The sequence below is a fragment of the Pipistrellus hanaki genome (genome assembly GCF_964339955.1).
Source record: "Pipistrellus hanaki genome assembly, chromosome: 14".
NCBI classification, from domain to species: domain Eukaryota; kingdom Metazoa; phylum Chordata; class Mammalia; order Chiroptera; family Vespertilionidae; genus Pipistrellus; species Pipistrellus hanaki.
The window spans coordinates 29552043-29564114 of NC_140516.1; the positions used below are offsets into that span (position 1 = coordinate 29552043).

The 12072-nt window shown below is 36.4% G+C and overlaps 1 protein-coding gene across 6 annotated transcripts in view; it reads left to right on the forward strand.

Moving 5' to 3' along the window:
* The window catches only part of A1CF (APOBEC1 complementation factor), a 75148-nt gene that overhangs the window by 8977 nt on the left and 54099 nt on the right, over positions 1–12072 (forward strand). The window lies entirely within an intron of this gene.

A 12072-nucleotide genomic window follows, 5' to 3' on the forward strand; every position in this document is an offset into this window, starting at 1 on the left:
TTTTTTTGCTATTACAGATGTTTGTAACTATTATGTAGTCAAATCTGTTCATCTTCTTTATTTATGGCTCATGATATGCTTCGTTAGGAAGGCCTTCTGCTTCACAGGACTACAAAAATATTCTCCCACATCATCTCCTAGTAGTCACACAATGTTTTTAAAGGTTAATTCTTCCATGCACTTAGAATTTTGGGGGTATGTTGTAAGACAGTATGCCAACTTTATCTATTTTTCAAATTGTGTAAGATATTTATATGATTTAAAATACCACCTATGGGAAAATTCCAATATAAACAAAACAATGGGTTAGATTTTTTTTTTTTCTATCACATTAATCTGTCCATTTCTGTGCCTGTGTTAGTTTTAAGTTTTGATTAGGCTGTTTCCAAATAATTCTGTATTTTTAATATATTTGGTGGCATTTATTCCACATTTTTTTCTTCCAAGTGAACTTTCAATTTAAAAATACTTCGTTGAAAGCATTACACATGTCCCCTTTTTTCCTCCATTGACCCTTTCTAGCCTGCCTCTGCCCCCCACCCCAGGCCTCCACCACGCTATTGTCTGTGTCCATGGTTATGCTTATATGCATACAAGTTCTTTGGTTGATCTCCTCCCACCCACCCTTCCCCACTTTCCCCTGAGGTTCCACAATCTGTTCCACGCTTCTATGTCTCTGGATCTATTTTGAAGTTTAGAATCAAGTTTTCTAATTTCAAAATAATTTTATTAGAACTTAAATTGGTATTGCATTAGATTAATAATTTGGGAAGAACTAATATATTTCCTACATTTATCCTGGCTTTCAGATCCTTGAGTAGAATTTTATCATTTTCTTCATATATAGATTTTAGATGTTTTGCATTAAGTTGATTTGTGTTTATTTTGTTTTATTTATACTATTCAGATTTTTATTATGTTTGTTATTTCAGTTTAAATAGGGAACATTTATTTTATAACTTTCTTTTTGTAGTATTCTTTAATTAATTCTAATAGTTTTGTATAGATTTGTTTTTAATGAAAATGCATCATTGCAATGTTTGACTACTAAGCATAATATTTGCTTCATAATTCTGATATATGTTCTTTATCAATATAAATATGTTTTATTTTATTTCTAAATTACTATGAGTTTGGGTTTCTTAAACCAATAGTGGGGGATGAATTTTGTTAAGCGCCACTTTTACATTTACTGGGATGATCATGTGTATTTTCTTCCATATCAATGAAGTAAATTAAACTAATAGAATTACTAATATTGAATAATCTTTATATCCTTATAAACCCATCATGTTATTGTATAATATGTTAGTATTTTGCTACTTTGTTCTATAAAGGTTCTATCTATAGTTATATGTGATATTGGTTGATAGTTTTAGGTTTGTGATACGTGTGTCTGGCCTTGTATCAGATATATGATAAATAATCCTATAGATAATTTCATAAGTTTTCCATTTATCCTATGCTTCAAAAGGCTTTATGTAACAAAAGAAGTATTTGTATCTTAAATGATTTATACAATTTGCCTCAAATTGTGTTATTTGAGAGGAGAGCATTGAGTTTTTCAATATAGTTTATTATTCAAAATTTTTAACTTACCCTTGAGGTAATTTTGAGAATTCACACTTTTTTAGATAATTGTCTACTACATCTGTATTTTTCAATTTATTGATAAAAATACTTTTCTTTAAAAGTCTATCAATAGCTTATATTCATTTTTTTCCTCATTTTAAAAGTTCTCCTTCATACATTGTCAAGATTGCCAGAGGAGAAGCGTGCTAAGTTGCCAATCTTTTCAATCAGTTCTTACATTTATTTATCAAGACTACAGATTTTTCTGTTTTTTAACTTTATCTTTGACTTATTCTAATTTCTTTAGCTTATTTTGTTCTTTTCCTAACTTCTTTAGTTTAATGCTTAGTTATATGATATTCAACATTTTTGTTTTGTCTTCTAATAAATTATATAGTTTCCTCATAAAAGAATCTTGTTTTTATATGACTTATCATAGACATTCATTTATTAATGTAATTTAACTTATCTTTTAATGGTTAGAGTAAGAGTTATATACTTTAGAAAGCTGAAAGTAGCCAAATAAGAATAACTATAATTTGTTAATCACCGAAACCGAAACCGGTTTGGCACAGTGGTAGAGCGCTGGTCTGCAGACTGAAAGGTCCCGGGTTCGATCCCGGTCAGGAGCATGTACATTGGTTGCAGGCATATCCCCAGAAGGGGGTGCGCAAGAGGCAGCTGGTTGATGTTTATCTCTCATCGACGTTTCTAGCTCTCTATCTCTCTTCCTTTCTCTCTGTAAAAAATCAATAAAATAAAAAAGAATAACTATAATTTGTTAATTCATGACCCAGATAGAACTAGCCTTTTATAATCAGTCTCTATGAATATAAAAATTAACACCAATGAAATCAGACTATGCCTTCTGTTTTGTAGTCTTCCTTTTCTATTTGATTATATTTCACAAATTATCTAAATCATTACATATTTTACTATAACATCATTTTAAAAATATTTTTATTGATTTCAGAGAGGAAAGGAGAGGGAGAGAGAGAAACAATGATGAGAATCACTGATCGGCTGCCTTCTGCACGACCCCTACAAGGGATTGAACCTGCAACCTGGGCCTACACTCTGACCAGGAATCAAACAGTGACCTCCTGGTTTATAGGTCAACACTCAACCACTGAGCCAAACTGACTGAGCCATAACACAAAATTTTTATTGGCTGCATGGTACCACTACGTATTCAAATATTTCTTCAGCATTGAATATTTATGTTGTGTCAATTTTACATTACAACAGTAAGGGGCTCTATGACAAACATACATACCCAGGATCTTAAGGATTTTTCCAATCAAAAAATGAAAACAGATATAGCTAACTAGATTAATTATTAAAGCCATATGAAAGAGATTAAGACAGTGGTCGGCAAACTCATTAGTCAACAGAGCCAAATATCAACAGTACAAAGATTGAAATTTCTTTTGAGAGCCAAATTTTTGAAACTTAAACTTCTTCTAATGCCACTTCTTCAAAATAGACTCACCCAGGCCATGGTATTTTGTGGAAGAGCCACACTCAAGGGGCCAGAGTCGCATATGGCTCGTGAACCGCTGTTTGCTGACCATGAGGTTAAGATAATGCATTCAAAACTATATCTCTCTTCATATCAGACAACTGCTAGAAGTGAGAATAACCATTCATTCAGAGAACCACAGATGATGGCTAAGATGAGTCAACCACAGAAACAGATAAGGAACAAAAAAGGAATTATTTCTTGAGCACCTTTGGTATACCAAGCATTATGCTAGGTGCTCTCATATCCAATATCCATTATCTTATTTACCTAATCCTTTGTTTAAGACAAAACAAAACTTTAAGTTAGGTGTTAGTGTCCCTATTCTTTTCTTAAAATAGGAAACAGGATCTCACAAAAGTACAAATCCTGGCACCAGAACTAAAATTTAAATGTAAGCCTGTCCTTCCCTAAGACTGTGGAACCTTCTAATGTCAGATAAATATATCTGCTGTGAATTTAATGTCTTTATTTAGGGCCTTAACTAGGCCCAAATTGACCAGGACAAAATTAATCCATGATTCATTATTAATGCTTTAATAACACAAAAGGATTCTGGTTAATTTTTTGCTGATATATATTGCTTTGAAAAAATAAGATGGCACATATTGGGACTTTGTGTAATGTTTTTATGGCTACATTTTGAAATTTTATGTATGCATATATTTTGTTAATTGCACTATGGTTCATAATGCATGGCCAAAAAAGAACTATCACATTAATTTACTTCCAAAATAAGATCAAGACCAACTACAAACATTTTTCTGAAGAGAATAATGGAGCTAACTAATACTTCTTTAGCAAGTAATGCAAAGTAATATTTTCTCAGGGCCATTTAGGCAAGTGTGTGACTTGGGTCATAAATCCTTCACAAACCATTTCAATACAATCTGGAACTCCTTCCCTGTAAAATTCCCAGGAGATACTAGAAGGTTCAAATTCATGATAAAACCACTTGTTGGCTTTATGCATGTTGCATAAGAGTTATGTCCAGCCTACATCATGCAACGTCAGTGAAGAATAACACATTGGGAAAGACTGGGTTTGTTTTGGAGATGCCCCAATGGCAAACATCCATTTGCCGTGCATATGGGGCACATTGCTAGTGCAAGCCCTAACTTCTCTCTCCCTGCTCAATCAAAAAAGAACACCTCTCCTCTGCTTACAGCATCAGAAACAGTCTTTCTGCCCTAGCCAGTGTGGCTCAGTTGGTTGAGCATCATCCTGTGCACTGAAAGGTTCCCATCAGCTCACATAATCAGGTTGTGATTTCAATCCTTGGACTGATCACTGTTTCTCTCTCACATTCAAGTTTCTCTCTCTTTCTCTCTCCATCTCCCTTCCTTTCTCTCTAAAATCAATAAACATATATTTTAAAAAAGAAAACAGTCTTTCTTCCCATCCAGTTTCCCTATTTATCCTCTGTAGAAAAAAAAATAATCTAATGAAATAAATAATATAGAAACTATATTAACAAAATTACTTCACTTCCTAACTAAATTATCTTGTGCAGTGCCTGATATGTAGAGGATATTAAATTAATGTGTATTGACCTTTTGGTTAAAGTTAAGAATAATCACTTCATTTAATTTTTAACCATGATATCTAGCATCAGCTTTCTGTCTTTATTCTTCAGCTTCTTTGTGTTTTTCTCTGTCATTCACAATTATCATTTCTGCTTGGCTTTTCCAAACAATTCTTTCTCCACTCTCTAAGTGTGCTTTTGCGCCACAGACTTCTCATACCTTTGTCTCATGTCTTGTCCAGTTTACTATGTTGAGGGGTGTATTTAAAAATAAAAAGACTTGTTTTCCCACTTTTTCTATTTCCCTGTCAACTTGGGTTCAATTAGGACCATGGTCTGCAAACTGCGGCTCTCAAGCCACATGCCACTCTTTGGCCCCTTGAGTGTGGCTCTTCCACAAAATACCACGGCCTGAGCAAGTCTATTTTGAAGAAGTGGCATTAGAAGAAGTTTAAGTTTCAAAAATTTGGCTCTCAAAAGAAATTTCAATCTTTGTACTGTTGGTATTTGGCTCTGTTGACTAATAAGTTTGCCGACCACTGCACTAGGGCATGAAAATCTGCCAGCATTGCCATAGCTTCAGGCAAATGTACATAACAAATGTCACTCAAAATCCTCTCCCCTTTCTTTCTACAACTTGGTTCTCTGTGTGGGACCAATTTTGATGGACAAAAAAGTGCTTTTCCTTTTCAGAGATCAGGGTTACAATTAAAGAGCAGCACACGGTATCCCCCTGATGGGTCTAGATTTGGAAATGTCAGATATAAAAAGCCTCCCACCTGATTCTCTCTTCTTATCTCTTGTTTCCCTGACAACCTAAGCCAGGACCTACTGGTCCCTGAGGGCCTCAGGGTCAAAAGTCAGCAACAGTAGCTCTGACCTTGCCCAACAGTGAACTCTGGAAATTTCTATTGAGCATTCTCAATCAAGTGCCGAGGTGAGCTGCTCATTCCACTCCACCTGTGATTTCAGGAAGGCAGAAATCATGAATCCCTGACAACTTCTAGCTCCTTCTTTTTCTTGATCACATAGGCATTAAAGTTGCAACTATAAAACCAAAAACATGCTAAGAAGAAAAAAAGGAAATGCAAATGTCAACTCTATTTTTCAATCTCTTTGCTTTCCTGAAATTTTTCTCTTCTGTCTCTCACACAAAAGTGATAACATATTTGTAAATGTAGAGCAACCTTTCAAATCACTTTCTCACATAACGCAAGTTCATTCCAGGATAGGATTTTCCAGAAGTGACTACAGTTAGAATATTAAGTATTAGGAGATTGGATGCATATTCATTTTACTGTAATTTCTAAAATGCTGATCCAGAGTCTCCTTTTTCTTCCACAAGTATTTATTGAGCACTTAACATATGTCCGACTAAGCCTTCTGGGCAAACAAAGACCAGTAGAGTAAGTCCTCACTTCACATCATGGCTAGATTCTTGGAAACTTACTACCCAAAATGCCTTAACAATGGAACCAATTTTACCACAGGCTAATGGATATAAAGAAGAGCTGTAAATTCCCACAAATTTCTGGTCACAAAAGCAACCAAACTTCTAAATAAATTCCCAACCCTTCTAATAGTAAACATAGAAATAAATGTAAGTTACATTGCAATCAAGTCTAGAAGAATCAGTAGGGCTACTACAGTGGAGGGAGGAGAAGTGAGGAAGGAAGGGAAGGTCATCCCAAGCAGAGAGCCCTAAATGATCTGAAAAGATGGTAATCTCTGGGGCATATGAATGACACTGGAAGGGATTCTCAGATCTATCCCTGAAGAAACACAGTATCACACCAAGGACTTGGGACTTGATCCTCCCTTCCCTGCAAGTAATTCTATACCTTGAAATTAGAGATTAATTAGAATCATAATTAAAATAATAGCCAACACTTATTGGGAAGTTATTAAATACCAGGAACCACTTTAAATATTTTAAATATATTCATATTTAATCCTCATACCAACCTTGTGAAGGAGACACTATGATCACCCTAATTTTATATGTAAGGAAACTGAGGCTCAGAGAGTTTCCCTAAGAATAGAGGCAGAAGAACAAAAGATGGGAATATTTTTGTATAGCACCCATGGTGGTGAACATAGATTTGAACAAAATATTCCTTTACTAAGAAAAAAAGCACTGTCTTAGAGGATGGGGAGACACTGATCACTAATTAATGAAAATTAGTAGAGCTAGAGGAGACCCTCAGGTTTTTCATAGCATTCTCCCTGCCCTCGCGCCATTTTCAGAGTGAACATAAGGAAGGAGGAGAAGAGAGAAAATTATACTGGAAGTGCTGTCATCTCCTGCAGGCCCTTTCTGGAATCACCTTGGTATTCCTCCACTGCTTTTCTCCTCCAGCATCATTTTTGTAGTAACAATAGTAAGTCATGTCATGTCGCTATGCTTGTATAGGCCAGTCCTAAAGTAAACACTCTGTGGGTGTTTTCTCATTGGATCTTCACAGCAGCATTGTTCACGGCCTGCTAGTTAGCCAAGCCACAAGTGAGGAAACTGATGCTTGGGTAGAGGTGGGGTGGTGTCCTGATATTTTCTGTAATATTTCCTGTAACCTTATTCTATCCAACTTTCATTCCTTTGCCCCTTTCTTCTCTCAGCCACTCCCACCTAGATAACAGTACTATTCCACCAATCAGTGGAATTTTTTACTGAAGAACCTCTGAATTGAGAAGCTGAGGTGCTTGGTGATAATCATATTGCCTCTCTATTTTTCCTTTTTACATTTTATATGCCTATGCTGATCACTATATACCTATATACCTGGAAATCTTCCAAAGTCCATTCAATATATTTACTCATGCAATACAATGGCCCTCTGAGAAATACCGTTACCTCCTCAGCCGAGGACACTGAGGCAGCAAGAGGGATAGGAACTTTCCCAGAATTCACTATAAGAGTCAGAATGAGGATTTGAACCCGGAATGTCCTGTTCTGGGATCTGTGTTCCTATTCAGGCTTCATCTTACATGACTTAGCAGGATTAGCACATCTGATCACTCAATTGTTCCCCCAAATCCTTTCTTCACTTGGCTTCCAATCCACCTTACTAACCTGGTTCTTGCCCTACCTTTCTGACTGTCTCATCCCATTCTCCTTTGCTAGTTCTTCTTTGTCTCTCTGACTTCCAAAAGCTGGAGTGCACCAGAGATCAGTCCTTGGACCTGTTTTCTATACTCAGTCCTTAGATGACCTCATCCAATTTTACAGCTTAAATAGCTCTATGTAAATAGCTTACAGATCAATATGTCCTGTCTGGAACTCTCCCGTAAAATTCAGACTCATATATCTAACTGTCCACTTAACCTCTCTACTAATGGCTATCTAATGGCATCTCAAAATCAACGTGCCTACAGCTGATTCCTGCTCTTCTTCCATGAACTTGCTGCTCCCAAACTCAGGTAATGACAAATCTCTTCTTCTAGTTTTCTAGGCCAAAAATTGGGATGCCAACCATGACTCCTCATTTTTTTCTCACAATGCATTCATCTGTAAACTATATCCAAGATTTGACCATTTTTCATCACCCCTCCCCACTATTACCACCCTAGTCCAAGCCACTATTATCTTGCCTAGATGTTGCCTAGATTTTTAACTGGTCTCCTGCTTCTCCCTTTTATTCCCTGCCAACTTGAGGGGAGTGAGGCACCACCTTGAACATAAAATTTAAGAAATATCAAAACTCAGTAATCAAGACAAATGTGGCATTTTAATGTAATATTTTAAAAATATGTTTGTCTTGATTTCAGAAAGGAAGGCAGAGAGAAAGAGAAATAAAAACATCAATGATAAGAGAGAATCATTGATTAGCTGCCTCCTGCAAACCCCACACTGGGGATCGAGCCCACAAACCTGGGCATGAAACCTGACCAGGAATCAAACCATGACCTCCTGGTTCATAGATCGATGCTCAACCACTGAGCCATGCTGACCAGGCTGTGATATTTTTTAAAAAATCATAATTTAAACTAGCAAACTTTTAAATAAAAACAGACCAGACCCTGTGTTTGCATAACTCACCCCCTTTTCCTCACCTCAGTCCCAGTGCCACTTGACTCCCTTCAATGTTCTCTCAACAGTTACAGTGATTCTGTTAAAACTCAAGTAAAATCTTGTCAATTGTCTGGCTTCACTTCTTAGAGCAAAATCCAAAGCCCTTCTCATGATGTAGAAGGTCCTACATGACCGGGTCCGCCATTATCTCCCAAAACCCAACTCCCACTTCTCTCCTCACGCACTCGGCTTCATCATCTCCATATGGCCTCCTCACTATTTCACCAGCAAGCCCCTGCCCTTGCCAGACCTACTGCCTTGAATGCTCTCTCCCAAATATATCCCTCACTTCACCCAGTTCTCTTCCCAAATTCACTCTATCTAGACCACACTATCTAAAAATGCCACCCCCATACTTTATATTTCACTTTATATTCCTCTTCCACTTTTTATTTTTTTGTCCACAGAAATTATCATAAGCACACTATACATATCACTATTTTGTTTATTGTCTTAACCACTTTATAACTCCATCAGCTACTCTAAAGCTGAGATTTTAGGGAGAGAGAGGTTTGTGTTGTTCTCTGTTATACCCCTATGTCTCAAAAAATGCTTGGGTGATAGTAGGTACTCAGTAAATAATTTTTGAATGAATAGTGACCAATTGTCATGAGTGCTTTCCTTTAGCTCCAATGGTCTCAAAGCCTGCTATATAGAGGTTTTAGATCTATTGCCTCAATAAATTACATCAGGAGCTATCTGTAAAATGCAGTTCCCTAAGATCTGAAGAATTCACGAGGTGCTAAATTAGATAACATATTGCAAAACCTTTGTTTCAAATTGAGCAATTTTTGAAACAAAATTTTGACTTGCCTAAAAAAAAATATTTATCTGGGATTCAGGTTCAAAGTTGGGAGAACGAGTTGTTTTTGAAGACCAATTTTCTCTTATGGCAAATTCTGAATTTTATTTCAATGTTCTGATTTGCAGTCTCTTGACATTATATTAAGATGCCATATAGATTCTCTTAATAGTTTCAGAGTGAATCTATTATGTAACCAAAAGGCCTTTCTGATGTAAAATATCTTTGATCCCCTTTGCTAATTATTAACCAAAACTAAAGATAGGTGTTGTAAATAAAAGTTGTTTAGCCATGAACTGTTATCTTTTGATAGAAAAGATGAAGTTCAGCAAAGGAAAAATCTACAAATTGGCCAAAAAACAACAGATTCTGCCTGCAAACATCTGTAAGACACTCATGACTAACCTCATCAGACCCCGAGTCCATTTATGGCCTCCTTGCTTTTGCAGGTTAAATTCAGCACTGTGGGAGAGTTTGAGAGTATCCCAATGAAAAAAGAAAAACAAAACAAACAAAAAAAAACCCCACACAATTTTAGTAACATTTGGGAACAGGGGAGGAATTCGATTTTGTCTTACAGGTTAATTTTCTTTATAAATCTTCAAAATCCTTTTTGTCGTTTTATGTTTTTAAGAGGATAGATAGATAGATAGATAGATAGATAGATAGATTTGTAGAGGTTCCATGACTGTATTCACCAGCAGGTTGGGATTATAGAGTGAAAACACATCTTGTTTTCCCCTACCTTGTAGTGTCCAGAGAAAGAGCATTTATATTATAAATGTGTCTATAAAGCAATGTGTTCCTCCCTGGATTGCTACACATATACCAAATCACCACTGTTGTCCATAAAGATTCTCTTAAATTTGTCATAGCCAAGGTATGAAGTTAGGATTTCTTTTTCTTTTTAAATCACTACATTTTGTAAAGTGCAGATACAGAAGCGGGTATGTTAGCCTACTTCCAATAAAACTCAATGCCCTAAAACTGGGCAGGGGATGGGGCTGATATACAGACAGCGCTATGGAAATATGCCTAAAGAGAGTGAATGGGTGAAGACTGAATTAATTGACCTGAGTCGAAAGCAAGCAAGAATTATTAGAAAGGGCAAGGGCAAGCATGGCCATGTTTCTGAGAAGAGCATAAAACTGTCCCTGTAACAGCTAATGGGTGTTATTTTTCTGAAATCTCATTATTTCTTTCCTTTGGTTTTCTTAACTTTATTGAAAATGTTGCTTTCTAAATGATGCTCGTCTATTAGTTTGGGCATTTTAAAATTCTATTATTTTGATATATTTTAATTCTACATTTTACTGAAATTATTGCCTCAGGTTCTTAATCTTTTTTTTTTTTTAGCACCTAATTTTTGGCCCAGTTTTCTATATCATTAATGGTTCATTCAATTCAATTTTTTATTGTATTCTTTTTTCATTCGGAATTTTTCAAGACAACCAAAATCAGCACAGGTTATCTCAATATGCAGGACAGAAAAAAATTTTTAAAGGGCCTAGAGTCAAACACATTAGATTTGCATTTGATTCAACCCATCATAAAACATGTTTCCACTGTTTTGGTTGGCAGAGCACATTAAGCAGAGTGGAAATCCAGCACAGAACCTTCACTGAGCCATTCACACTCTAACTCAGCAGGTGCACTCCAATTACACTCATGGGAGACTTCAGAACCTCACACCACTATTGCAGGGACCTGCAGCATGGCCATATCCTTGCCCTGCAAACCTGTGAGCCACAAAAACCATCACATTTGAAATGGGTTCAGATCTGTACCAAAACAGATAGCATAGACAATAAAATACTGACATTGTACCTTAATGTCTACATAAACCCAGACATATATAAACTTACATAGTTTCTTAGATTTTTACAAAGGACTCTATGTCTGTGAAGTACATGATCCAGATGTTAGCAAGCCCTTTCAACATCACTCAAAAGAATCTATTATTGTTTAGTTAAAACGCAGGTGACATTTTTATTACATAGTTTGCAGGAGGACTTCCGTTTTTGCCCCCAGTGCATTCTGTCCTAGAAATTTATCTTTGGAGACTCTGTATATGTAAAAGTCTAAACGACCATTACGACCAGTCCACCAAACGACCTGTCTAATGGTTGCCCAGTCACTATGACGACGCACTGACTACCAGGAGGCAGATGCTCAATACAGGAGCTGCCCCCTGGTGGTCAATATGCTCCCACAGCCAACCTCCTGCAGTCCCTCCCCCAAGCTGGCCAACCTCCTATAGTCCCTCCTCCTGGCCATCTGATACCCGCCAGGCCGAGGGACCACACCTGTGCACAAATTTGTGCACCAGGCCTCTAGTAAGTAGATGTCTTAAACACATAGAGGATATAAATGAAGCTAACACTCTTAGGATCCTGATACCTTATTCTAGTTGACCGATTTAGTAACAGTGTCCTCCTTCCCACATCTATAAGGATCATTCTGCATATTCTTTTAATTGACAAGAGCTAATTTGTATCTGAGCATTTGGTGACATTCACAAGTCACTGAATTGAGAATTACTGATCTGCATTCTAATTGGAGATAGGACACTACTCATTTTT